Here is a 26,822-nt window from a genome sequence, read left to right as displayed (position 1 = left end):
CTTCCCAAAATTGACAGCCCTACGAATTGGGCAGTAATTTAATTGGTTTAATCTGTAGTGACTTCCTTGAGTACTTATCATACAGAAGGGTTTTCAGCTTACAGTATGTAGGAAGCAAACTACCTATGAAGGAAATGAGGAAATAAGAATGATGAACCAAAAAAGTGGTCTGCTAAATAAACAGAGATCTAATGTATTAAATGAAAGATCTAGCTTACTGGCCACAATGGCGCCAATAAAACCTATAATGGCATCACGTAGAGCTGTTGACAAATGGATTCCAGAAATATTATTGTGACCTACTATATGGTGCGATCCTCAAAGTATCATTTGGATGTATTGGAACACTCGTGTTTCAACTCGTTCTCGAGTAATCCAGCTGGTTTGAGTAATCCAGCTGGCTGGAAAACGTCACTCTTGACAAGTAACGTTTTCCTCTGTTAGGCAGAATTCTCCTAAATGTGCTAATTTCCCTTACGTTTTGAGACCCCCAGCAAGTCTTCTGGATTTCTAGGACTTACATCTTCACCTGGAAAAGAGTGTGAGCCTTTTTTCCCACTCTTTGATGTATTTTGATTTGTTTTATTTTTGTGTTCTTTGGATATGGAGTTTTAGACAACTCCATAGGCATCATCTTTTTCTTGTGTGTCGCACAGCACCCTCAGTGCAGTGGCACAGGGATGTCTTTTAGACTTCCCAAGGTTTAAATACCTTCTCTGGGATTGACTACTGTCTCCCAGTGAATGTAAAGTTAAATTGACTTCACTATTACTAGTCTTTTTAAATTTCTATACCCAGAACACACTGCCTTACAGCAGAGTGCTGGAGGGAATACCTAGTGTTCCCTATGCCTAGTAAACTCATGTCATCCTCAAAAGCCTCCCTTTCCTCTCAGAATGACTGGTGGCAGTGGTATTACCATGATTTTCCTGACTGCGACCCGTTTAAACGCTCCGGTAGCTGAAGTCCACCAGAGCCATGTTTTTCAAGATGGCGTCTGAACCCCCTCTGTAAAAGCAGGTTCTGATCGACTTTTTTCGCCATTTCTTTTTGGAAAAGTCCTTCTAGTATTTGTCTCTGCGCGCCAAACCAGGTTTGGTCCCTTTGTCCGTTGGCCTTTGGTGGGCTTCGGTGCTGAAGCCCCCTTTGACGCCTGAGTGTCTTTGGTGGACAGGATGTGAGGGAGGTGCCCGAAACTTCCTGTGCTTAGTCTCCTAGGAGACCTGAATGCACTCTGGCGTGATTGGCTGGTTGACTGTCCGGCAAGGACAGCCACCCTGGTGGGTGAGTGACAGCTAGTTTGGAATGAATGGGAGAAAACTGTTTAAAAGCAGGTCTCTGGGACTTGGAAGGCAGAGTCGACCACTTGAAAGAAAGAACCGAAGACGACTGCTGTAACTGCTGGACCGTTGGTTTGCTCGGTGTAGCCCTGCTGCAGGTCCGAATTGCCTGAAACTCCCTCGACAGAGAAGCCCCTTCAAGGACGACTTCTTCCCTTGAGCTGGTGGGAACAACCAACTTGCAAGCCACCTGGAAACCATCTCCATACTGGTCAAATTTTCTTCAGAGTACCGTTGAAAACCAGCTAGCCAGTGAGAAGGATACCAGATGTGGACTTTAAGGCACTTGCACCTTAAACTGATGTTTTGCCAAGCTTGTGGCTTCTTCCCTGTGCGGTGCACAAACCTCCCGACGTCCTCCCTCTTATCGCCACGACTGAGGCTCAGGAACAGCGAGATCTGCAGGAACTGAGAGGAACAACTGCCTCAGCTACAGCTTTTCTTCATTCAAAAGGTACTGTGCAAATGCGGTAGAGAAATCCTCTTTGCCGCGATTAAAGTTTGTGAAACTTTCCCAACTTTGGATTCTTGTTCTCTCCTAAACTGACCTATAACTCTTTTTCGTGCAAACTACTTCCAAGTACATTGGCAAAGGCTTAACCGTTTACTTCCAGAACTTTGCTATCCTATCCAAGACACTGAACCATTGATTTTGGCCCAGGCCTATTGAAATTAATTGCCTCTTGTAGTGAACGGAAACTATTTGCCCTGCCTATGAAAGTTACTGTGTTTTGATTATTATAACCTTTGTCTTTCTACCCCTTTTGAAAGTTACTGAAGTGCCATTTTGCTCCCACTTCAGGGTACCCTAACTTGTTCAGAAACTTATTGGTTTAGTACTGTAGTGTATTGGTGTGCGATATCAAGCTGCTTATTACTAGTGGAATGTTTTCTAACTAAATGTGTAAATAAATGTATATTTTACCAAGAAACCTTGAGTGTTTGTTTGAACCACTGTGATTGCAAGTCCTTTGTGTAACACCTTGTACTGCTCACATCCCTCTTGAGATAAGTCTGGCTGCTCAGCCACTGCTACCACATAACTGTGTAGTACAGGCTTGTACCAAAGGTGAGATTCTGCATACACCTGTAGTCTTAATTGTGTGTAGTGTTCCCAAAGGGTACTGCATGTAATTCTGCCGAACATCCTCTTACAAGAAACCTGGTCTTTGGATGTTTTTTGTTGTTGATGGTTATAATGTTTTGTGTATGCCTGCCACAAGGGGTCTGAGGGGCAGACCTAAGGGAGGCTTAGCCATTGGTGCAAAATCAATGATCACATTAACCACGTTTTTTTTTTGTTTTTTTTTTCGTTTTTTTTTTTACAGGTATTGTATCTACCTATATTCAGTCGATTAGTGCATACATACCGGTATGTGAGAACCCAAGACTACTTATTATGAATATATATGATCCACCCAGGAAGGAGGTTACACACACACACTAAGAGATAGAATTGATGCCCTCCTACATTATTGGTTTGAACTGTACCCTGATGGGCTAGTGATTGTGGCTGGGGACCTAAATGAAACCATTGATTGTGAAACTCGGAGCTAGAGGTTGGGGTAATTGCTTGGAAGCACATGACTTAATTTGTTTAAATACCAAAGGTAGAGGTGGTGCTCCCCTTCTCCCCACTTGGTCAAACGGAAAAACTTCATCCTGTATACATTGTGTATGTAAGCCAAGCCCTTTGGTACCATTGTAGTGTTATTACCCAGATCCTAAATACACCTAGCGATCATAGTATCTTGAGCTGTACTCATAATTTTAACATTGCTAAATTTAAGAAAACTACTGTATGTTGAGGAATTGGTGTTAATCATCAGGGTAATAGACTGCAATGGAACAAGTTTAATATGGACAAAATGGAGTCCCATGTATCACTTGGTCATGAATGGATGGTAAACCTATTGGCCTATTCTGGCTGGGAAAAGAAACGGAGCCATGACACTCTTGCTGGCCTCTGAGAAATTACTTGGCAGAGCGATCCCTAGGAATCGTCCTACAAGAGGCCCATTTGATGTCGTTATTTTTGACCAGAAGAAAACAGCTTAGCAGAGATCGAAGTGCTGTAAAGAGAAATCTAAACCTATCAAGGAGAGGACAGAGAGCTGCCTTGACACTGCTCATGACCAACTATAAATATTAAATTTGCCAGCATAAGAACTCCTTTCAGAGTGCAGCCTGGCTAACTATGTTTAAATTACTGCACTCGAATGACAGTGGCAAATTCTGGGCCCACTATCGCTGAGGTGTGATGGACCAGGCAATGGTTGAATTAAACCCCATTGCGGAACAGTGTGGCTTGCCCACATCAAATCATTTCTTTATGATGACAATCTGCAGTTAGCGCCACTGATTAAACCAGCGGGGGGACAATTGAAATTGACCTTCCACGCCTTAGACATAAAGATAATAATTAAGCGTATGCAGTCATCCAGAGTGCCTGGACCCGATGGAGTACCTAATACTGTTTACAAAACAAAAACTGGATTATTGGGCCCAGATTCTGCAATGCGACTCTAGGGAAATAATACACACTTGTACTCTTACTAAAAGCTGGAGAAAATCGGTTTTGGTTCCCATCCACAAAAAAGGAGACCCTTCAGACCCCTTGAATTTTAGACTTTTGACAATGTTAGACTCCTGGGAAGAAATATTTGCCTCCTTATTGTTGAGTAAGCTACAATTTTGGGCAGAGGCAAACCACCGGCAAAAAAAATACCAAACAGGGTTTAGGAAGTCACATAGCACAGTATTAAGTATTTGCCTACTGCAATATTTTTCTGCTGAGATGACATACTCAAAGAGAAACCTATAGCTGTGCCATGTGGACTTTTCCAGAGCATTTGATACCATCTCTAGACCGTTGCTCTGGGAAAAACTTAGAAATTGAGGCCTTGACCTCTCCCTGCTATGGTTTATTATGGCACTATATCATGACACTAGTGTGTCAATTCGACTAAATCAAGAGGGAGATACCTCAGCAGAATTAAAAGTAAATGTTGGACTTATGCAAGGCTTTGGATTAGCACCACTTCTATACAACTTTTTCGTCTCTGATTTAGACCAAGCCCTGCATGCAACCTGTAATTTTCCACCGAGAATTGGAGTTATGCCTGCACCCTGGTTGGTGTACGCAGATGACACAGTCCTTATGGACTGTATGCAAATTGGGCTTCAACGCCTGATTGACGCCCTCTGCAGCTGCGCCACTGCCAATCATCTTGTCATGAATGCGGACAATACTAAAATTTTGATTTGAAGGAAGAGCAATAGAAGGAAACTGACCTTTCCATGGAAAGTGGGTGATGGACATATTTATCCACCACTTCCAATCTTCTATTTGGGCTTTCCGATATACACAATCCCTATTCATATGTATTATAGGGATCATATTGGGGGAAGGTCTTGAGAAAATGGGGGGCCATCCAAAGATATATAGCAATACACGGAGGGCACAACATTGAAGGGTTGCTCACTGTTTATAATACCAGCATAATACCGGGCCTACTGTATGCACTGGAACTTCTCCTAGAGCATCATATAGGCTGGTTGGAAAGACTAAATGGTAAAATCCATAGAACAATGCTTAGTGGCCCTAAATGTGTTCCAGTGGAGGCACTTCATCTGGATTTAGGAGTACAATCCTTAAGAGCCTATTGTAGGCTGTACATAACTTTGAGCACAGCCTTAAATACAAATTTCACATTGGCTGGTTTGTTTGTGGGAAGATTTCGGTCCTCCAATCTTAATCCTTTTTTAGGAATGCTTAGAAATACGGCAAATTAACATTTTAACAACATAAACTTTGAGGCAGAAATGAGTGGAGATATTTCCGTGAGTAAAATCAGTCCTGAGATAGACAACAAATTAAAAGCAAAAACCCCAGTCTGGGACAGAGCGAATTAGAAAGCCCAACTTAGTAAGACAAAGAAACACTCTGAATACAGCAGACAAGGATTCTTATATAATAAACCCTGTGCGTATGTTACTAAGTGTTGTACCAAAGAGCTATGTAGATTTGTGAGCTATCTCTGCCTCAATATATTGCTCACATAAGAATCTACAGGGGCCTGGAGAGTAGTGCCCAGAGATATGAGGCTGTGTAGATTGTGCAAGACACAGATGGAATCTGCCAGACATATTTTAACACAGTGTACCATACTTCTCAGAGTATTGGAACTAGACATCCAGAATATACAGGGCAACCAATTTTCTGGAGTTCACTCATGGGAGCCAGTTCCTTGGTAATTTCTAATGCCGCTCTGTGTGTGGGTGGAAAAAAAGCATGAATTTTGATAGATAATGGTCTAAAGGATTTAACTGTATTTTAATGTCTATTTTTAGATGAATTGTTATGAAAATCGGTAATTGTATGAATATATTAACCAGAAATTGGTGCAGCACTATAATAGCCACCTAATTGTAATGTTTTCTTATTCGGATTGAAATTTAAAGGATGAATTGACTGATTAGTTATTGTATTTGATGATTTTTATGATGATTTGTATTTGTGTTTAAGGTTGTACTGCTAACCAAATGCACAATAAAAATAAAAAAACAGTTCTGCACCTCGAAGCACCTCTTTATTGTCCCAGTACCTAAACATTATGGGACTTGAAGTCCTTAATGTTCTTCCTTTTTCCATCCTCTAATTCACTCTGTTTAAATTATTTGAAAAATGTATCCTTAGGTTAGGTTTTTAAAGGAATCAATGGGTGGTTTGTGACTCTATAGTTCAACTCGAAGGGAGAATCATTACTATCAGAAGTAGTAATATTGATTCTCCGACCCTCATATATATCAATCCCCTGTTGACCACAAGAGTTTTCACTATCATAAATTTGAGTAATTTTGGGAAGGGGAAGCCTTACTCTGACAACATAGCATTAGGTATTCCGGTATGATGAATATCTCACCCTCTCAAGAAGATGAATACACCGTCTTTCCTAAAGGAGTCATCCCATTCCGTAGGTGGCCTTCTCTTCCCAATGTGATCCACCCGGCTAATACCGCCCCCAGGGTTAGGATCAGGTAGCGGATGCCTTCCCCTGCCCACCTGGGAGGAGACTTTAGGCAGGGATTCTGTGAAGTCTCTACATAATTCATCAGAGTACCCACAGAACGATGTAGATTGAGGTGTTAGGAAGACCCTCACGCAACCGAAACCAATGTCAATTCTGTCAGGGAAGACTCTTTGAGCCCAGAGTCAGAACACACGTAGGAAATTGACCAAACATGACTATGTTCACTGTCAAGAACGCACAAAAAGGGCAATAAAACCAGTAGAACTTTAAAATTCACCAAGAACCCATTTTTATTTTGCTCCTCATGGAGCAGCTGCATATCATTATTGTGAAGTGCTTACAACTCAGTGCAGCCTTGTAACGCTAGAGTTCTGCCTCCAACCTTTAACAATGGTCTGGGTGACAACTTGCTCAGGGATACTATGAGGCACATTTGAAGTGCTACTGCATTGGTAGGCACATAAAACCAAATGAGTTGCAGTCTTAACTGAGGCTTTGGGATGAGGCTGGACACAAACAGCCAGTAAAAGACGTTGGGGCTACCAAAGTGAGCCAAAAATTTTTTTTACCTAACACTGACATCTGATCTCCTAGTCTAAATGGAAGATATTCCTCTCATTCCTGCACCCACATGTCAGGTTGTGGTGTAGGTGTTCTAGCAGAAGCTGGAATGTGTAAGGGGGTCCTGATCTGTGAATGAAAACAATCTAATAGGGAGAATAATTGAGTGCATAATTGCATGTGTTTACCAATAGCAAGTCGACCTGAGCAACATTGAATACAGTTTGGAAAAGCAAGGCAAATGCTTCAGTTATTTACCCAAAAAATTAAACTCATCTGTAAGAAATCCAGTGCTTTAACTCATTTTTAGATAGGCCTACTGGATTTGCCATGGAAACCTCTGTTTAGCCCTGCCTGCTTCTGTTACAACACATTTCATCGTACTGCTAAAGCACTTCTTTCTAATGGACTCTTTCCTGCCACAGATTCCCCATCTTTGTTATCTATCTCCCAGCGCAGCTGCTCTCTGTTGCCAGGGGGCGCAGTGTGGCTCTGCATCGGCTCCGCCTTATGCCTCTATTCATCCTGGATAGGATGTTGAGGCCAGTATATATAGAGGCGTGACACCATGCGACCTTAGTTCCTTTTTCCTGCACACTCTGCTTGTTTTCGGAAAATGTCTCTAGAGTATTTTGCTTCTTGCTGTTTTTCGACGTCATGGCGAATCCTACAAAGTCCTCAGGTTTCCAGCCCTGTCGATTGTGGGCGCTATATGCCTTTACTGTCTTGGTGAATGCCAAAGCACGCAGGACTGCATGTCTTGTAAATCGATGCATATGAATGGGCTTTGAGAATGTGAGGCTAAGCTTTTCACCTTTCTCGACAAGGAGAGAGGTGACAAACTAACCCCTTCGAGGTCGCCTGGTGCAGGCCATGAGACAGAGGAATGTCCGAAAGGACAAGAAAAAGAGTGTGGCACAGAGGAGCGGTCACCTGTCTGACAGGGCAAGAAAAATAAGCGCTTCAAAAGATCAAGATATTCAGGCGGTTCTTCCAGGCACCACTCTTCATTATCGAAGAAGAGGAGGCCCGTAGGAGCAGACTGAGCAGGTACCTTTTCCAACCCAATCATCTACTCCAGAGGAATGGAAGGCATTCAGGCAGACTTCAGTCGGGAAGCTGGCAGCTTTTGCTTCAGCGCAGGTGGCCTCGACCCACGACAGCTTCAGTCAAGCTGGCAGATCCCACAGTGCACGGATGAACCAGCAGGAGCTCTACAAGAAGACGAGACAAATTCCCATCCAAAGGTCACACTGATCCATCTATGGACGTCAGTCTGTGACCTCAGCTCTGCCTTACAACGGCACCATTGACTTTTCCCCACTCACCGGAATACATGTCCTATTCGGAGAACATTTATGAGGAAGGGGGCCATATCCAATTCAGACTGTAAGTTTTCCGTCCCTGTAAGTCCTCGGTTCAAGTGAGGTCAGACTTTCCAGAGGAGTTTTAAGGGGGACAAGCAGGGCCTAGTAGATCCTGCTGATGACTTGAAGGAGGCAAGCGGACTGGACACCTCACCAGAGTTAAACATGCTCCCTGCGTCTACCCCGGTCAAGCCGCAGGCTGCTTTTCAGCGTATTATATCCAAGTTGGTTGACACCTTAGGGTTGTCTGCTCCTTCGAAACCTAAGGTTCAGTACAAGCTGACAGACATTCTGGATGAGGGTCCAAAGAAGGGGACACCATTTCCTTTCAATCAGGCAGTAGCGGGCCAGTCCTTGAGCTCTGGGCCACGCTGGCTTCAGTGTTCACTGTGGTTTGGGACCTGGTAACAAATCAGGTTGGCACCTTCGGGCCCCATGTCTCTCTCTGCCCATGCATCCCTGAAATGTTTGGCGGTTGAGGCTGCTATGGCGACCATAGCTTTTCTGGCCTTCTCCCCCTGACAAGGGAGAGCAAGAGACTTGACGCATGGATAAGGAAGATTTTCGGCTTTTCAAGCCTGGGTCTCTGGTATGTGATTGCCTCCTGTACCCTAGCTGAGTTCTCCAGAGCACATCCCTGAAGGGGAGATGTGTGATGGTTTCGAGGCTTTGATTAGGGACAGCAACAAAGCTTCCTGCCAGATCCTTCAATCGGGTCTGGATACTGCAGACACTGTGGCAAGAACAATGACCACCAGAACAGTGTTCCTGAGGTTTCTTTTTGGATCAGGACGACAGGTTTTGCACCAGACGTTCAAGAAAAACTTCTCGACATGCCCTTTGATGACATGAACCTATTCTGCACTAAGGCTGACGAGTTCTTGCAGAAGTTTCAAGCCTCAAAAGCAACCGCAAAGTCGCGTTGGATAGCCGCAACATCAGCCAGCAAGGCCTTTGGGCAAGAGCAGGGGGTTTCGCCCCTTTGCCTCCTGTTCCCAAAGGGAAGCGGTCAGGCCCCCTCTGGCAGGCAAGGGCAGCATCGTCCTACAGAGGAAGGGGTAGGGCCAGGAATGCGTCAAGATGAAATGCCTCTTCCCTCCACTGTGACCTTCGCAAGTAGACTTCTGTCAGCAGATCCCTGTGGGAGGAAGAATATTCCAGTTTGGCAAGGAATGGGTGATTACCACTTCTGATGCCTATGTCCTGCAACTCTTTCACCAGAGATACTGTCTACCTTTTGCTCTTCGCCCTTCAGTCCACCTTCTGGGTCACCAATCCTTGCATCCAGAACCCCTCCTGCTGAAGTAGGTCTGTCAGTTTCTGGAAAAGAGACCCTAGAACCGGTACCCTGCTTGGTATAAGGCAGGCATTGGTATTCAACCTATTTTCTGGTACAGAAAAAGGACAGAGTTCTGAGACCTATCCTGGATCTGCAGATTCTGAACTTGTGCTCATGCAAGGACAAGCTGAATATGGTCACAATAGCCCAGATTCTTCAGGCCCTGGACATGAATGATTGGATGATTTCCTTGGATCACCAGGCTGCTTGCTTCCATGTGGCCGACCACTGGAGGTACAGGAAGTACCTGAGATTCACAGTAGGGCTCGGTTATTCACCATTCCAGGTCCAGCCTTTTGTCCTTTCTTCAGCACCCAGGGTTTTCACCAAGCTGCTAGCAGTGGTGGCAACTTGCCTCAGAATGTAAGGCATTCATATTTTTCCCTATCTGGATGACTGGCTCGTCTAAGCTCATTCTCCAGACCTGGCGTCGGCATACTTGTACAGGATGTGCAGCCTATTGCACAGCTTGGGTATCTCCCTGAATGTCAGGAACTCTCCAATTTTGCTGTGTCACTCACCTGGGCTGGGATTTCCTGCCCAACACAGAGTGGCAAACAAGTCTTCCAGACAGAGTAATAGGTTCCTGCCTCTGCTTTTCAGCCCTTGCTGGGTCTTATAACCTCCTGCATCCTTGTGGTGGCAGAGTCTCGGCTGTGCATGAGGTTGCTACAGTGGCTTCTGAATTCACACTGGTCTCAGTTTCAGGGAGGCACATCAGACCTTTATGTATCGTTGAGGGTGTCCGGAGACCTGCAATGGTGGTCCATGAAAGACATTTTTCTGGGGAGCAGGGATGTGTTTCAACAAGCTTGGCCCCAAGTGACTCTGGTCACGGATACGTGCCTAAAAGGCTTGGACACTCGCCTCCAATACCTCAGCTGCCTGTGGTCCCCATCAGAGTGCTGGCAGCACATCAATTTGCTGCAGTTGAGTGTTCAGGCTGGCACTAGTCACTTTCATCATCTTTGTGAGAGGCAAACAGTGTTGATCCTGACGGACAACACTGTAGCCATGCATTACCTCCAATAAATAGTGATGTGGTTTCTTGCCTCTGTGCAGAGAAGCAGCGCGTTTGTGGTTCTGGGCACCTGAGAACAGCTGATCTCTGACTGCGGGCCATCTGACTGGCTAGGGAGAACATGCTAGTGGATGCTCTGAGCAGAAAGTCTTTTTTTTTTAATTTGGATTTATTTTTTATATTTGTAAAACGCCTAAGCCCGAGGGCATCATGGGCCAATGCGGGGACCATTTACATGCAGAGTAGTGGCTTACAGTAATGCCATACAGTATTGAGGGGAATAAAGGCATTTTCTAACCATTGCTGGTTTGATCTCCTACGAGTGCCAGGAAGTTTTGGAGAAGATTTTCTCCTGTTGGGGTGGTACTCCAGTGCACCTTTTCACTTCCAGTTTGAACAGGAAATGCAAGTGGTTCTACTCTAGGGAACTTCCTGTGCAGAGAGCTCTGGGGCATTCTTCGACAGTCAAGTGGGACTACCACTGTTTCTCAGGAGGCTATGCCTGTTTTGCTCCAAATTGATTTTGATAGATACAGATCGGGTCCGGAGAACGTGCTACCCGGAGTTGGAATCTTCATGCATGGCTGCTGAACGGTTGCGGTATAGAGTGGGATTTCTCAGAGGACATTCTGGACGTGCTCCTCTTTAATACAAGGCCCTCCACTAAATCTGCCTAAGCGTGTACGTGGCATAGGTTTTTGACTTGATTTGGATGTTCTGCTGGTTTTGGCACATACTGACCTACAGATTGCCACTGTGAAGGGCTATCTTGCTGCTATTTTGATCTTCAAGAGAACCCTGGACCAGGGCTCCTTTATCACGGTTATGCTATTCCTGAGAGGTCTTTGTAATAAGTTTCCCCCACCCCGGTTTGTTCCTGCATGGGATTTAAATTCAGTTTTTAATTTTCTGAAGGGTGCTCAGTTTGAGCCCCTTTATTCTCCAGCATGTGGTCTTGCATGGATTCACATCCTCATGAATATTCCCTGTCAGGCTGGGAATACTCTGTAAAATTAAAGCAGTTTAGCTTCAAGCTAAAAAAAACTACTAGTCTTCTCTATACCCCAGCCAATGACACTCGTCGTCCTAATCTCTGGTGGCCATCTTCCGATTATTTTCTTGTCTTGGGAGTACACGTGCTTTGCTTTTTTGAGAAAATTCTTCATTTCTTCGTCTACAGTCACATGTTGACTACCGGAGGCCGGGCCCCATTGTCGGATCTTAAACTTGTGGCGCCACAGGCCCAGGCTTGGGCCTTGTTCGAATACAATGGTGGATGACACAAAGAAAAGTCTTTTCAAAAGATTGGTTTTCTCCCGGAGATTCCTCATCTGATCTGATAGATATTCCCTCCAGCTCTGCTGCTTCAGAACATTGTCGATAGGGGGCGTACTGGACCTCGACCCGGTTGTCAACCATCGATCCATCTTGCTCGGCGTCTGTTTGTCGGCTCTGGACGTGACGTCAGGTGTCGTATAAGTACCACGTCACTACACCCTAACCTCTGTACCTTTTTTCCGTACGCTAACACGCTGTTTAGGAACACAGAGCTTCGACTCTTTTGACTTTTTTGTCATAAATCTTTTTTTCCACTAATTCCACGACATGAGATGTCGGTCGCAAGGGTGTCCGGTTTCAAGCAGTGTTACGACTGGCACCAAGATGTCCCTCACCAACCCACACAAGTTGTGTCTCTGGTGCCTCGGCACGGGTCACGGGACTAACTGGTGTCTGTCGTGCACCAAGATGCAGCCGAAATCCCTTTGCGACCAAGCTGCTAAATGGGCTGACCACCCTCAAAAGCTCTGGCATGGTCGATGGTTCGGTCTTCAGAGGCCGAAACGGAGGGGCATAGCCCGAGAAACACAGGCAGAAGAAGAAAAGGCTCCACTCAAGGAGCCACTCTTCCTTGTCCCGAAAAAAGAAAAGGCGCCATCGACAGGACTCGAGAGTTGTTGACGGAACAAGGTAAGCAGTTGGCTGGGCCTACCACCCGCCAGGAGTGGAAGGATTTTAAATCCTCGATGCTTGCAATGTTCAAGCAGCATGCTGCAGTCGGCGCGGCTCCCACCCCCACGCAGCATGCCTCGGGGCCAAGAGCGGCGCTCGTGCACCTGACTCCTCTAGTGCCCCGGTACAGGCTATGTTGGCACCAATTAATGTTTCAACGTCGAAGGAAATATTATGGAAGCCGGATTACCCCAGAGGGTGTCCAAGGATGTTGTGCTACAGCGTCTCTATCTCGGTCGACGCCGACCTCCACCATGCCGGCCCCGAAGAACAAACCCTTGACGTCGACGGTTGTCGACAATGTCTTTACTTCACAACCCTGGTCCGGATTTTTTGAGACCATGACTGTTATCTTCGGCAATCACAATGCCGATGACCAAGATGTCGATCCAATTTTCTCGGGTTCAGGAGGGGGTCAACTATTTTGACAACTAAAACAGGCTGCTACAATTAGCTCAAGGCCTCCAAGATGCTAGTGGTCTGGACACTTCGCCTGACCTCGAGTTTCAACGGACCCACCCCTACCTTCACAATCTGTCTAAATACGGGGCTCTGGTAGAAAGGGTTATCGACACCTTGGGACGATACTCAACAGTGGCACCTGTGCAGGGTTACAGGCTTAACGACATCCTAGCGGAAGGTCTGGTCACTGAACGTAACATGCCTTTGAACCTGGCCATTGCAGATCCTTTGATATCTCTATGGCAAACTCCATGTTCCATTCCTCCCATCAGCTCCACCATTTCTGGGAAGAACGGGCCAGCTAGAGGAGATCCCTCATACCTCTCCTCTCCCCCTTGCCTGGAAGGGCTTGGCATGCAAGCGGCTACTGTCCTTTCTAGACCTGCATCTTCTACATCCACTCTGCCCCCAGACAGAGAAGCAAAAAAAGTAGATGCCTTGGCAAATAAGGCATTCACCGCGGGTAGCATGGCCCTCAAAGCTACAGATGTGGCAAGCAGTTTTGCCAAATACTCCTTCGACCTATGGACAGCAGTTGAAAATGCTGTCCTATATGTCCCGGAAGGTGAGATGCGCGAGGGCTTCCTACAGCTAGTGGAGGATGGCAAGGAGGTGGCCAAGCAGTAGCTGTGAATGGGCCTGGACATCGCCGACTGTGTGGGCCGATCTATGGGTTCGGCCAAAACATGGAGAAGGCAGGCCTACCTAAAAACCTCTGGGTTTTCACCTTATGTCCAAGTGAAACTTTTGGACATACCCTTCGAGGGCGATCTTCTTTTAAGCCACAAAGCCGATGATTCCTTAGAGAAATTCAAGTAATCAAAACTTGCTGCCAAATCCTTAGGCCTAGCTGTGCAGCCAGCCAAACCAGCCTTTAGATACGCCTCTAAGGCCCGGGGCTACAGGAGATATGCTCCTTAGGGCAGAAAAGCACAGCTCCCACCGGCCAGGCAAGGGCAGAAGCATTTCTCCCCTTCTGGAAGGGGCAGAGGGGCTTCTAGAGGGCAACAGACAGCGTCAGTGGCGGGGGCAACCCACCTTCAGAAGCCGCTTTGATTTTCCCCTCTCACAGTGCACTAGTTGGAGGATGGTTGACGGAACACTTGCTGGAGTGGCAGGAAATCACTTCTGATGCCTGGGCTGTACAGCTCATCCAATGGGGTTATTGTCTGCCTTTTCTAAGAAAACCACCGGGCAGACCACCCCACCTCCAATCCAACCGGGGCAGGAGCTCCAGGAAGAACTGAGAGTCCTGTTGCTGAAGGGTGCTGTGGAAGAGGTACCATCCCAAACAGAGGATCGGGTTGGTATTCCCGGTACTTCCTGGTGCCCAAGAAAGGAGGAGGTATCGTCCCATTCTGGACCTCATGGCCTTGAACAAATTCAGGATGGTGACGTTGAGAGAGATTCTCCATGCTCTAGAACTTCAGGTGGCTGGTGCCCATAGACCTACAGGACGCCTATTTCCATGTGGCAATTCATTGAAAGCACAGGAAGTTCCTATGGTTCACCATAGGAGATATGCACTATCAGTTCAAGGTGCTTCCCTTTGGTCTTTTCACTGCCCCAGGGGTCTTCACCAAACTCATGGCGGTAGTTGCGGCTCACCTGAGGAGATCTGGAATCCACGTATTTGCATGTCTGGAAGACTGGCCGATAAGAGGGAAGTCTGTAGTGCAGGTCTTGTCCCATCTGCATGACACCTGCTTGCTGCTGCACAGGCTGGGCTTCTCCCTAAACTTGAAGTCCCACATGATACCAGTCCAACGGCTTCAGTTCATTGGAGCAGTCCTAGATACCTGTTTGGTGAAGGCTTTCCCTCCCGAGGAGAGAGTAGTCGGCTTGACACAGATGCTGGACTTACTCTGGGACAATGCCACTGTACCAGCGGCTTCCTTCCCCTGCCTTTTTATGCCTTATTACTTCCTGCATTTTTCTAGTGCCAGAGGCCAGGTTGCGCATGAGATCACTGCAATGGTTTCTGAGAGATCAGTGGTCTTAGTACCTCAGCACACTCTTCGATCTCCTTGGAGTGTCTGTGCCAGTGGTGAACGACCTGTCCTGGCGGGCAGACCGCAACAGTCTTTTGCTGGGGAACCCTTCTGGCTGCCTTGGCCTCAGACCGAAGTGGTCACGGATGCATCCTTGAAGGGTTGGGGCGCTCACCGCGAGGATCTGCAGGTGAGCAGCCTCTGGTCAACAACCAAATGAAGCCAGGTGGCACATCAACAGGCTGGAGTTACGAGCTATCAGGCTAGCCCTTAAAGCGTTCACCCCGTCTCTTGGAGAAAAGCATGTCCTCATCCTGACGGACAGCACGGTGGCGATGCACTACCTGAACAAGCAAGCTGGTGTGCACTTCTGCTGCCTCGGCACAGAGGCCATGATGCTTTTGTTTCTGGTTGCTGAAGAACAGGATCTCGGTCTAGTCAACTCATCTGGCGGGCACAGAGAACAACTTGGCGGATGCTCTGAGCAGGCAGAGTACGGTCTCACACGAGTGGAAAGTGTGCCAGGAAATCTGAGAGCAGGTCTTCTCTCTCTGGGGTGCCGCAGTAGTGGATCTGTTTGCAACTGAGTCCAACAGGAAATGCGAACTGTTCTGCTTGAGAGAATTCCCAGCGAACGCTGCACTGGGCAACGCATTTCTAGTGGATTGGACCTTCCCTCTTCTTTACGCGTTCCCTCCAATTCCTGTTATTCCATGGGTTCTCCGGGGGTTGAAGAGGTTTTGAGCTACCATGATCTTGATCGCCTTGGACTGGGCAATGAGAATGTAGTACTCCGACCTCTTGGATCTGTCCACCTCACCGGTTGCCTCGGCCCCCAGATCTTCTTACACAGTTGGAAAGCCGGATACTCATTCCGACCCTGGAATCCCTCAACCTACGTGCATGGCTCTTGAGAGGATGAGATAGGACTGAGACCTCTCAAAGGAAGTGCTTGAGGTGTTGCTGGCTGCACGCAGACCATCTGCAAGATCTTTGTACGCGTGTAGATGGAGAAGACTTGATGCGTGGTGCAGGGAACACAAGATTGACCCCATCTCTTGCCCCACCACTACAGTGATGCAGTTTCTTCTGTCACTGGCCTCTGCAGGCCTTCAGGTTAACAAAGTCAAAGAATATTTGGCAGCCTTGTGGCTGTTCAAGAGATACCCGGATCAAGGTTCTTTTTTTTCGATCCCTTTAATGGCACAATTCCTGAAGGGCCTTGTTAATAAATTCCCGCCAACTCCCTTTGTTGTACCAGATTGGGATCTTAATCTGGTTCTTACATTTCTGATGGTGGCTCCTTTTGAGCCTATGCACTCTTGTCCTTACGGCTTCTCTCATTGAAAAAAGCTTTCTTGGTGGCGATTACATCCGTTAGGTAGGTGAGTGAGCTACAGGCCTTCTGCTGTAAGCCACTCTTCTTGTGCTTTTTCCGGGAGAAAGTTTCACTCGGGGTAAGGCCTGATTTCATTCCCAAGGTTGTATCAGAATTTCACTTGTGACAGTCCATCGACCTTCTGGTCTTCTATCCTCCACTTCACCCTTCTAAGCATGAGGAATGGTTCCATTGTCTTAACCCTAAGAGGGCGGTGAGTTACTATGTCAACAGGACAGATGATTTTAGGAGAGCTGACCAGCTCTCTGCAGCTTTTTTTTTTGCCCATAAGGGCCTGCCCATAACGCAGCAGACTTTATCCCGTTGGATAATTCTCTGCATAGATGAGTGTTACCAGGCCGCTCGGAAGGAATTACCAGCAGGCATCGGGGCCCATTCCACAAGGTGGCGTTTCCGCATCCATTGCATTGCAGAGGGGGTGTCCCTGTCTGGCAGATTTATCACGCTGTGACATTGGTCATCTTTGCACACCTTTGCAAAACACTATAGCCTGGATGTGGCTCGTACTTCTGATGCACGCTTTGGCAGGTCAGTGCTGCAAAACGTTTTGATGTAACTTTCTGCCAGCATCCATTCGTTACTGCTTTGGGAGTCTATCAGATGAGGAATCTGCAGGAGAAAAGCAATCCATTGACAGAAAAATTACATTACCGTAATGTTTTTTCTATGGATTCTTCTCCCGCAGATTACTCATCTCCCCTCCCATCCATCCCCACTCAGAAAGTCAGTGGTTGGTGCGCATCTTTCTATTTCACGTTGATTTGGTGATGGTCCTTTGTATCCATTTTATGTCTTTCTGCCACAGTCCTAAAACAAACATGTTTGTAACACTACCTTAGTGTTCTTTTTCAATTGTTCCTCCTTTGGAGCTCTATATTACTTTCTTTTAAAGGGCTTATTAGCCCGTTTGTTTTGTTTTCCTATGCAGTCTGTGGTGCTCTGGAAAAAGGGGGGAACTGAGGTTGGGGCGTAGTGACGTGTTACTTATACGTCATCTGATGTCAAGCCTGGAGCCGACGGCCAGACGCTGAGCAAGACGGATCGATGGTCGATGCCCACTACACGCCCTATCGAAACTTTTCCAAAGCAGCAGAGCTGGAAGGCCTATCTATCAGATCAGATGAGGAATTTGCTGGAGAAGAATCTGTAGAAAGAACATTACATTAAGGTAATTTCTCCTTCAAGTCCTGTGAAAACAACCGCCTGAAGAATATCTTCATGGAGGATCAGCACCTCAAGTGCATTTACTGTCTTTATCCAGTACATGATGTGGACAGATGTCTGATTTGCTAAACCTTTTCGTCGAAGACACGGTAGTACCACCACCGTAGATCGAAGAGGGGCAAGCCCTCTGATACAGCCTCTAGGCATAGTCATGCCTCTTCCAGAGCCAGCAGGTCCAAACAGCGTGTTCCTTCTGGTAAAGATGATGTCCTCCTGTATCCATCTGGTCTATTTTTGCAGACTGCAGATGAGACCTCTTCAGGAATTTCTGGATGCCAGGTGGCAGCAAGTCACTTGCAAGTGGACCGACAAGATCGCTCTCATTCGGGCATTCCACCAAGCCCTGCAGGTTGTCACTTCGCCTGCATGTCTTCCAAGGCGCTCCCTTTAAAATCCCGGCGTATCAAGCCGACCAACGCATCCCTAGAGGGTTGGGGAGCCCACACATGACATTTGCACGCAGGAGGAGAAGGAGCTCCGTATCAATGCCCTGGAACTGCGGGCAGTCTTTTGGGCCCTCAGGTCTTTTGATCTTCAGCTTCAGGGGAAGGTTGTGCAAGTCTTCACGGACAACACCACCACTGTGTTCTACATCAAGAAACAGGGAGGGATGCACTCCCTGGAGGCACAGAATCTATGGCACTGGGCCTTTGTTCAACCTTGTACGTTTTTAACTAGCAGGCATCAAAAACACCATTGCGGACTCTCTCAGCAGATCCAGCCATGAATGTGAGCTTCAGCAAGTACAAGTGTCTCCTCTCTTCAACGAGTGGGGTCTCCCTCAGATCAACCTCTTTGCAACAGCTACCAACGCCAAGTGCCAGAAGTTTGCAAGCAGGTATCCTCCGCTAAGGAGTCTGGGGGGTGCTTCACAGCATCCTGCAGAGAGGCGATGCAGCTCTAGGACTGGGCATTACAGAACAAGAGCTCCTTGTCTGCAATTCACCTGGCCCCGGAAGGAGAATATTACAGAGGATGCCCTGAACAGACAGGGCTTGGTTTCCCACAAGTAGGAGCTGTGCCAGGAAGTCCTACTAGTGATTCTCGCCCTCTGGGAATCCCCACAAGTGGATCTGTTTGCATCCAGTGTGAACAGGCAATGCAAACTGTACTGCTCCAGGGGGGTTTCCCCCAAGAGAGATGGTGGGGGATGTATTTGTGGTGAACTGGAACTTTCAGCTCCTATATGCATTCCCACCGATTCCTGTCATTCCTCAAGTGATTGGGAGTTTGAGGAGGTATGGAGCAACCATGATCCTGATTGCCCCGTACTGGGGCAGGAGGACATGGTACCCGGACCTTCTGAATATGGTTATCTGTCCTCCAGTGTCTTCCCCAGAGATCAGATCTTCGATCTTAGGAGAGGGGACTGATACTTCAACCGAGTGCGCACATGCTCAACCTGCACGCCTGGCTTCTAAAAGGCTAAAGAACAGGGATTGAGACCTTCCATAAGACGTAATGAAGGTGTTGCTATCAGCCAGAAGGCCAGCAACAAAAGCTTTCTACTGCGGCCGTTGGAAGAAGTTCTGCAGCTGGTGCAGAGCACCGCACGTGGATCCTTTTCTATGCAACGTCTCTACAGTGTTGTCTTTTCTGCTTCATTTAGCAAGACAAAGTCTCCAGGTCGCCACCATCCAGGGTTATTTAGCTGTGCTGTCTATCTTTAAGCGCATGCCCAATCAGTGTTAGTATTTCATGACCGTCTTGGTGTTTCAATTTTGAAAAGGTCTAACTAAACACCCTCCCTCCGACCCCCATTATGGTACCGGTATGGGACTTGAACCTAGTGTTGGCATTTGTCATGGCTTCTCCATTTGAGCCATTGCATTTGTGCCCTCTCTCCCACTACACTAGACTCTTAAATCTATGCGTAGCCTCCATCTCTGTATATGGTTAATACCATTAGCCTGCGTCGCATTCAGTCAGAACTGTGAATATTAGCATGCACCACACCTAGAAAGAATTGTGAATATTAGCATGTGCCACACTTGTGAATGTTGGCAATTGTGTTGTGCCTTGTAATCCTGTTCTCAAACTGCAATTGTGAAACTTGGGCCTCTCTCCCACTATGCGGGATTCTCAAATCTAGATATGATTGCCCTTCCTAACCCTGTTCCCAAACTGCTCTGTGAAACTTAGGCCTCTCTCCCACTATGCGGGATTCTCAAATCTAGATATGATTGCCCTTTCTAACCCTGTTCCCAAACTGCTCTGTGAAACGTAGGCCTCTCTCCCACTATGCAGGATTCTCAAATCTAGGCATGTTGTCCCTTTTGATCTTTTACCCAAACTGCATTTGAAGCTTGTATCTTTCACCCTCTATGCAGGATTCTCTAACCTAGTTGTGTTGTCCCTCGTAATCCTATACTCAAACTGCATTGTGAACCATTGTGAAACTTAGCCCTCTCTCCCATTATACCCCTGTACTCAAACTGCATTGTGAAACTTGGTCGCTTCTCCTGCCGTGCAGTACTCTCACATCTAGGGGTGCTGTCCCTTGTAATCTTGGGCTCAAATTGCATTTTGAAACTTAAGCTGCATGGTGGGGCTTGGGCCTCTCTCCCACTGTGCGGGATTCTGGGATCTGGGTGTGTTGTCCCTTGTAATCTTGTGCTCAAAATGCATTGTGAAACTTAGACCTCTCTCCCACTATGCTCTTCTACTTGGGCTGCATTGTGGGGCTTGGGCCTCTCTCACACTACGCAGGACTCTCAAATCTAGGTGTGCTGTCTCCTGTACCCTTGTATTCATTCAAATTTAGGCTTCTCTCCAACTGTACAGAAATCCGCATATTTAGGTTTAGTCCCTTTATTGGCCTACTATATGGTGAAACCTCCAGCCGAATAACCTCCAACCCTACGGTACGTATATACACCACTAGTATGGACAGAGGTCGCAGGCACGGCCATGCAACCGTAGAATACTGCTATGGCCAAGCACATCCAGGCTAGCAACACGCATAGCCGTCCGCACATCCAGTCTAGCAACACACATAGCCGTCCAGACTGAAACACCTAACTTACCTCAACACCTCTGCAACTAGCATACAGCAACTACCATCCGAAAGGAACTCGGTATAGCTGGCCACACATCGACCCTCTACACAATAGCAATCCATAGCGAAACACGAACAGCGCCCACCCACGTGCCTGTCCTCTGTTTGGGCTGCTTAGTCGAGCCTAGCCAGCCGCCTAATTCCTAGTGCGGCAAAATGCACACACGCATCTCCTAAACTAAAATCCCTTAGAACTTTTCACCACATTGACTGCGGTCACTGAGGGCGTTCCTACCAGAAAACACATTTAGGCCACACAAGTGGGGAAAGAGCGCTATATAAATAACCAAATGCAATACAATAAAAACCCACTTAACTCAGTTGAATGCTTTCTCTGAGTCTATGGAAACCAGGTGGTTTCTTGTTTGCTGGCTTGTGGCCTCGTGCATCAGGTTTATCTTCTTCCGCACCTTATTAGTTAACTGAGTCTATAGGCCAGTATCATAGCCGAGATCTTAAAGGCTGTGTTGAGTAGGGAAATGGGACGGTAGGCCTGGCACTGGGATGGATCCTTCCCCTCCTTGGGTATGCCTACGATGATGGCCGAGTGCATAATAGACATTGGGAGGGAACCCGATGCCATCCCCTTGTTAAATAGTTTGGCCATAAAGGGGGCTAACGTAGATCGAAATCAGTTGTAAAAGTAGACTGTGAAGCCATCCTTCCACGGGTTCATGCCCCCTTTCATACTAGATATAGTTGCAATGATCGCCTGTTCAGATATGGGCGCTTCCAATGTTGCTGCTTTGTCTGGCGGAAGCCTATGGATTGGCAGGGCATCTAAGAACCTATCTACGTGGGATCCGTCGCCTGCGTACTCAGACTTGTGGAGGTTCTCGTAGTAAACTCTAAACTCTTCCGCCATGTGGGCATCTTCAAGGAGCCGCCTACCTGGAAGCAGGTAGCTTTTCTAAGCTGTGGATGTGGTGCTGTGTGCTGGACTGGTTTTTTCTTTTGGGGATGGGGTCTAGGACCATATTAAATCACCCCCTATTATCAGGGTCCCTTCCACAAACCCCTGGATCTTGCGCCCAACTGATTCCCAGTAGTGCTCCTGGTCCTCGTTAGGGCAAAATATGGAGACCATGGTTAGTGCTTGACCTCTCGCCTCTCCTTTTACCATCACAAAGCGGCCATTAGAGTCCCTCAGAAGCGCTTTGGGGACAAAGTTGAGTTTTCTAGCTAATGCCACTGCAACGCCTTTTTTGGGTTAAGCAGGAAACGTGGAACACCTCCCCTATAGATTTCACCTTCAGGGATGGTTCTCTCCCTCTCTACCAGTGGGTCTCTTGAAGGAAAATAATAACCTCAGGTGGTTGAATACGCAAGTGTTCAGCGATCTTTTATGGGGGGAGTTCAGACCTCTTTGGTTGAGAGAACCCAGTACCTCATTGCCTGTTGTTCTAACCATTTGGGCCTGTTAGCTTTTCCATTAAACATTGTTCAGTGACTCTACAGTGCCTGACATCGGGTGTTCTGGGCCTCGTACCGGCCTGATTTACGAGAGCTAACTCCTGGTGAGAGATATGGAATGAATTTAACATGAAACTAACCCCCAATCCGAATTCCCCCCTCCCCCTCTCTCGTGCCCGGGTTCCATGGGACATTAGGGACATCGCTGGGCCGGTCCACCTTCTACTCTGCCACCTTTGGGCTATGAAGCACAGATTAACGCCTCTGAGCCCCCCTCCACGCCCAACTCTTCAGATACCCTCCCAACACAACCAACCTCCCCAAAAACAATGCAACAGGTTACATCAGAATCAGGAATTCGGTTTCAGATTAATTACACTGCGGGCCCTGGATATTCCTCCGAGTAATCCGCTGCTTCTCCAAATTCAGCTTGCGTGTGGGAAGTGGAGTACCCAGTTCCCCCAGGTTGCAGGGCTGGGTATATCCCATCTCCCCTCTCGAACTGGATAGTGAGAGGGCCCCCCTCACAGTTGTTTACAAAGCTTCTGACTGTTGCTGTGCGACTTTGTGCTTCCCCCTAGGCTTCGGCGTTGGGGCTGTGTCTACGAGAAGTTCCTGCAAGACTCTGCCTATGTCATTTTCCGACACATGGTGGTATTTGCACCCATCAAGTTCGCAGGAGAGAGAGAGAGAGAGAGAGAGAAGGGGAAGCCCCATCTATAACAGACTCCTTTGGAGCTCAGTCATTTCATATGCAGAGCGTAGTCTCCTTCTCGATAGGGTAAGGGCTGAGCGATCCTGAAATATAGTGATCTGCGAGGCCTTCCATTCGACCAGGCCCTTCTTTCTTGCCATGTCCAATATTTTAATTTTTTCTGTGTAATAGTGGAACTTGGCAAGGACTGTCGTTGGACCACGGATGCTCCTGTCCGCTCTCTGGGCCCTGTCAATGGTAGGTTCATTGGTGTTTCCCTCGTTAAATAGTTTCCTAATGACATTGTTGATGGCTTTCACAATATCGCTCTGCGTTTCACCTTCTCACTCCGGGAAGCTGAAAAACCTTACATTGTTTCTTCGCTCGTGGTTTTGGAGGTCGTCCATCTTTAGTGCGCACTTCTCCTCTCTTCTCTGCAGCTCAGAGAGGCGCATGTCAATTTGAGACTCTAAAATGTCCACTGAGGATTGGTGAGCTTCGAGACCCTGGGTGCAGTCCTCCCTGCTGTCCACTTTCTTGTCGAGCCCATCTAGTCTTTTTGTGATTTCAGCTCTAAAGCCGCTTATTTCTTCTAGGAGCACAGTCATGCCTTTGCTCACCAAGTTGGCCTCCTCCAGGACTTGTGGTGCGGTGGTGGGCATGGTGTCCTGTGCAGGGTGGGGAGGCAGATCGTATTGGAATTTCTTGAGTGCTGATCCCAGCTCATGGGTAGTCCTGTGGTGTAAGGTGGTCTAGGTTGAAGCCCTCCCACCCCCCGGCTCTGGACCTTTCAGGCTTCAGCAATGGAGGAGGTTGCCCCCAGGGGTGCACTTGTTTTGTAATGGGGTAGGCTGTAAGGTTCTTTCGGCTCCCTGGGGGGCTCCGTGGGTACCAACAGTTTGGATGAGTGGGCTTAGGCTTCTTCTGTCTCTCCAGTAATCTCAACAAATTGGTGAGGGGAGCGCATCCGCTAAGGCTTCCCTGCCGTAGCACCGCTTTAACCGGTTGACCGGTGTGAGGATGGTGCTCTATGGGTGCAAGATGCAGGCAAAACTTGGTTGCAAGTGGGGGGGGGTGTGGGTTGTGCTATTCCGGGGTCCCCACCTGGGCCAATGAGCGCTAGAGGGCACAATGTTCTAGGGACGGCGCTGGTCTGTGGAGACTGGTTGGCGCGTTGCAGACAGTGCAAGGCGTTAAGTGGCTGGACCCCATGTGGATGGGAGGCCCACGGTGCCGTGTCACGGCTGCAGCACTGCGGGCTCCTGCTCCGTGGCTCATTCGTGCTGGTTGGTGATTTTCATGCTCCATGTGTGGGCTAACAAACTTATGTCAAGGGGGGGCGGGGCGGGGCATACCTGCTGGGGGGTAGGCCACCGCTTCCCGGCGGGTGCTGGCGCGATGATCCAGAGCTAGTTGGGGGGAGCTCCCTCTGCAGTCCGCCTGCGACAAGCCTTCCCAGCATCCGGTGCTAGATCCCATCAGGGCTGGGGGTTGGAGGGGGAGGGCCCAAGGCCAAAGGGGCAGTGGCGAGCACAGCGATCGTGGTATCTTCTGGCCGAGTCAGGCTCCCGCCTCTGCCGGAGCTTTCCACCGCGCTCTGGCTGCGTGCTGTGCGGTTCTCGTGATGGCCTCAGGGGGCAGGTTCACTCCGCTGCGGGAACCCGGTGGAGTATCTCCTCGATCTGGAGGACCCTGGAAGTCGGGGTTGCTCGAAGTTGTCCCCCACACTGTAGCGCTCCAGGGCCGGGGGTGAGCATCTCACACTGCGGCTTTTATGGGGGGGGTTAATCCCTTTACAGTCCCATTGGTGAGGAGCGACGCAGAGAGCTGTCTACATCTCTGCGCTCCTAGTGGCCAAATTACGATCACTCTTTAAGGTAGTTCTTTAACCTTAAATGACTGCAAGTGATTGTGCTCCCACGTAATATCACAGAGATGCTTTCTAGCTCTTGCCAGGAATCACAATTGGCCACACGTGACCTTCCTTTGATGCTGTGTGTACTTGTGACGATTGTGAAAGTCAACGTTGGGGTTTTTGGAATGTTTTAGGAGGTGTTCCCTCTTTAATTAGGGACATGTGACCACTCTGGCAACAGTAATAGTACAACAATGGAAAATGAGATGCTTTTCTTCTTACACGAACACTACAGCTTTCATTATTAGTGTGCGTGATAAATTTCCATTGTTAGCAATACTTTTCACAACGACAAACAGTTTACACTCACTTCTACCATTACACGAGTTACTTTAGAGCTGGTAACAGTTACCAGCAAGGTTTTCGGAGTGAACCTGAACGCCAAGCATCACTCATCGATTCCATGAATGCTCCGGTTGCGGGCAGCTTCACCTTCCAGACTTCTTCTACTACTGCTTTGGGACACTTGGGACCCACACCCTTCTGCAGCACGGGTGTCTCAGGTCCGGCCACGCCAATTGGAAGTCTCCTTCACTCCTCTGTCCCTCAGCTTGCTTTCTGCTACGGGCCTCGAGCTGCAGAACGGTCACAGCTCTGCAATTACAGCCACATAGAAATGCACATGGGAAAATGTGCACTCTCAGCATGTCTTTCTCAGTGCAGCCATGGCAAGGCAGGGTTTGAGACCATAGGACCCTCTCGGAGCTTGCAGATTAAATCTGCTGTCTCCACGCTCCGGTGTACGTTCTGTGATCACACTTCCTCATGAATTGCCAGCATTGTGCTCTTCTACTGCCAGCCTTCCAGCTCATGCTCCTTCCTTCATCCCTCTGCTTCTGCAGCCTTTTATGCCTCATAGGTGGGGTAATAGGTTTCAGGTGTAAGCCATTAATGTCAATTGTCTGACCCTCTCAAAGGCTGTTGGGCCTAATTGCCTGCCCTCTACATCTACGTGCTTCTTCAGCCCTCTTCTTCGTCTGAGTCCCTATAGAATTAGGAGACATGTAGTGTACTTTATTAAAGTTAGGGTTTTCCACTTATTGTGTATTTTTAACAGTAGATTTAATTACCTTAGTAATTTTAATAGAGTGGCTGTTGATTTTAACTTTTTTAGAGGAATGTTATTAAGAGAAGACAACATTTCCACCATTCCTTGAAGTGTACCTTTTGGTATTGGAGAGGGCATTTGATTTTATGGACCAAAAGGATTCTTTCTTTTGGTATGATATGTTTTTGATGTTACAACCTTAGAGTTTACACCTCAGATAAAATGAGGAGCCTTAACCTCTTCTGACATAGTGGTAAGAATCTCCCTGTCAGAGGAAAAATACAGCGTATCGTCCCACGGAGTCGCCTCACTAACCTGGGCCCTGTCTCCACCCAGGTGATCTTCCCACAGTACACCACCCCCAGGGTGTCTGCATTCCTCTGGCCACCTGGGAGGAGACTTTAGGCAGGGTTTCAGTGAGGGATCCACAGGATTCTTCGCAATAAGCAATTTGTTCTTTAGCCATGTCACTGTCCTTTTAATGTATCACTCTTGGTTCAGAAATGCCACCTCCTGTTTACTGACGTCTGCTAAACCATTCCAACTTGTGGTAAACCATGCGCTACCTCCTAAGCCATACCACTTTCTGATAATCCAAACATCTTTCTTAGCGATGTCTGATCAACACCCCATTTACTAAAACCTAAGCCAACTAAACTCTCCATCCTGCACAAAGCCCAACCTATTCTACACAACCTCGATATTTTCAGTTTAGCCAGACCACTTCTTGCTTAATGGTAGCATCTTAAGCAAAATCATGTTTCCTACTAAATCACACCACCTGCTGCTAAACCACACACCTTCGTTCTGAACCAAATGTACACCTATTAAGCCACATCTTCTGCTGAACCATCCCCTTTCTGCTAACGTACACCCATATAAACTGAATGGTGCATTCCTGCTCCATACTCCCCTCCCACACGCTAAATGGTTTCCTTCTTACTGCT

The 26,822-nt window shown here is 47.7% G+C and overlaps 1 protein-coding gene across 2 annotated transcripts in view; it reads left to right on the top strand.

Annotated features, from left to right (window-relative positions):
• LOC138566955 (serine/threonine-protein kinase MRCK alpha-like) overlaps positions 1-26,822 on the top strand; it is a 2,642,347-nt gene that overhangs the window by 2,250,369 nt on the left and 365,156 nt on the right. The window lies entirely within an intron of this gene.

This window comes from Ambystoma mexicanum, chromosome 2p, assembly GCF_040938575.1.
Source record: "Ambystoma mexicanum isolate Mex_15411 chromosome 2p, UKY_AmexF1_1, whole genome shotgun sequence".
NCBI lineage: Eukaryota > Metazoa > Chordata > Amphibia > Caudata > Ambystomatidae > Ambystoma > Ambystoma mexicanum.
This window is presented reverse-complemented; position numbering and strand designations above follow the sequence as displayed.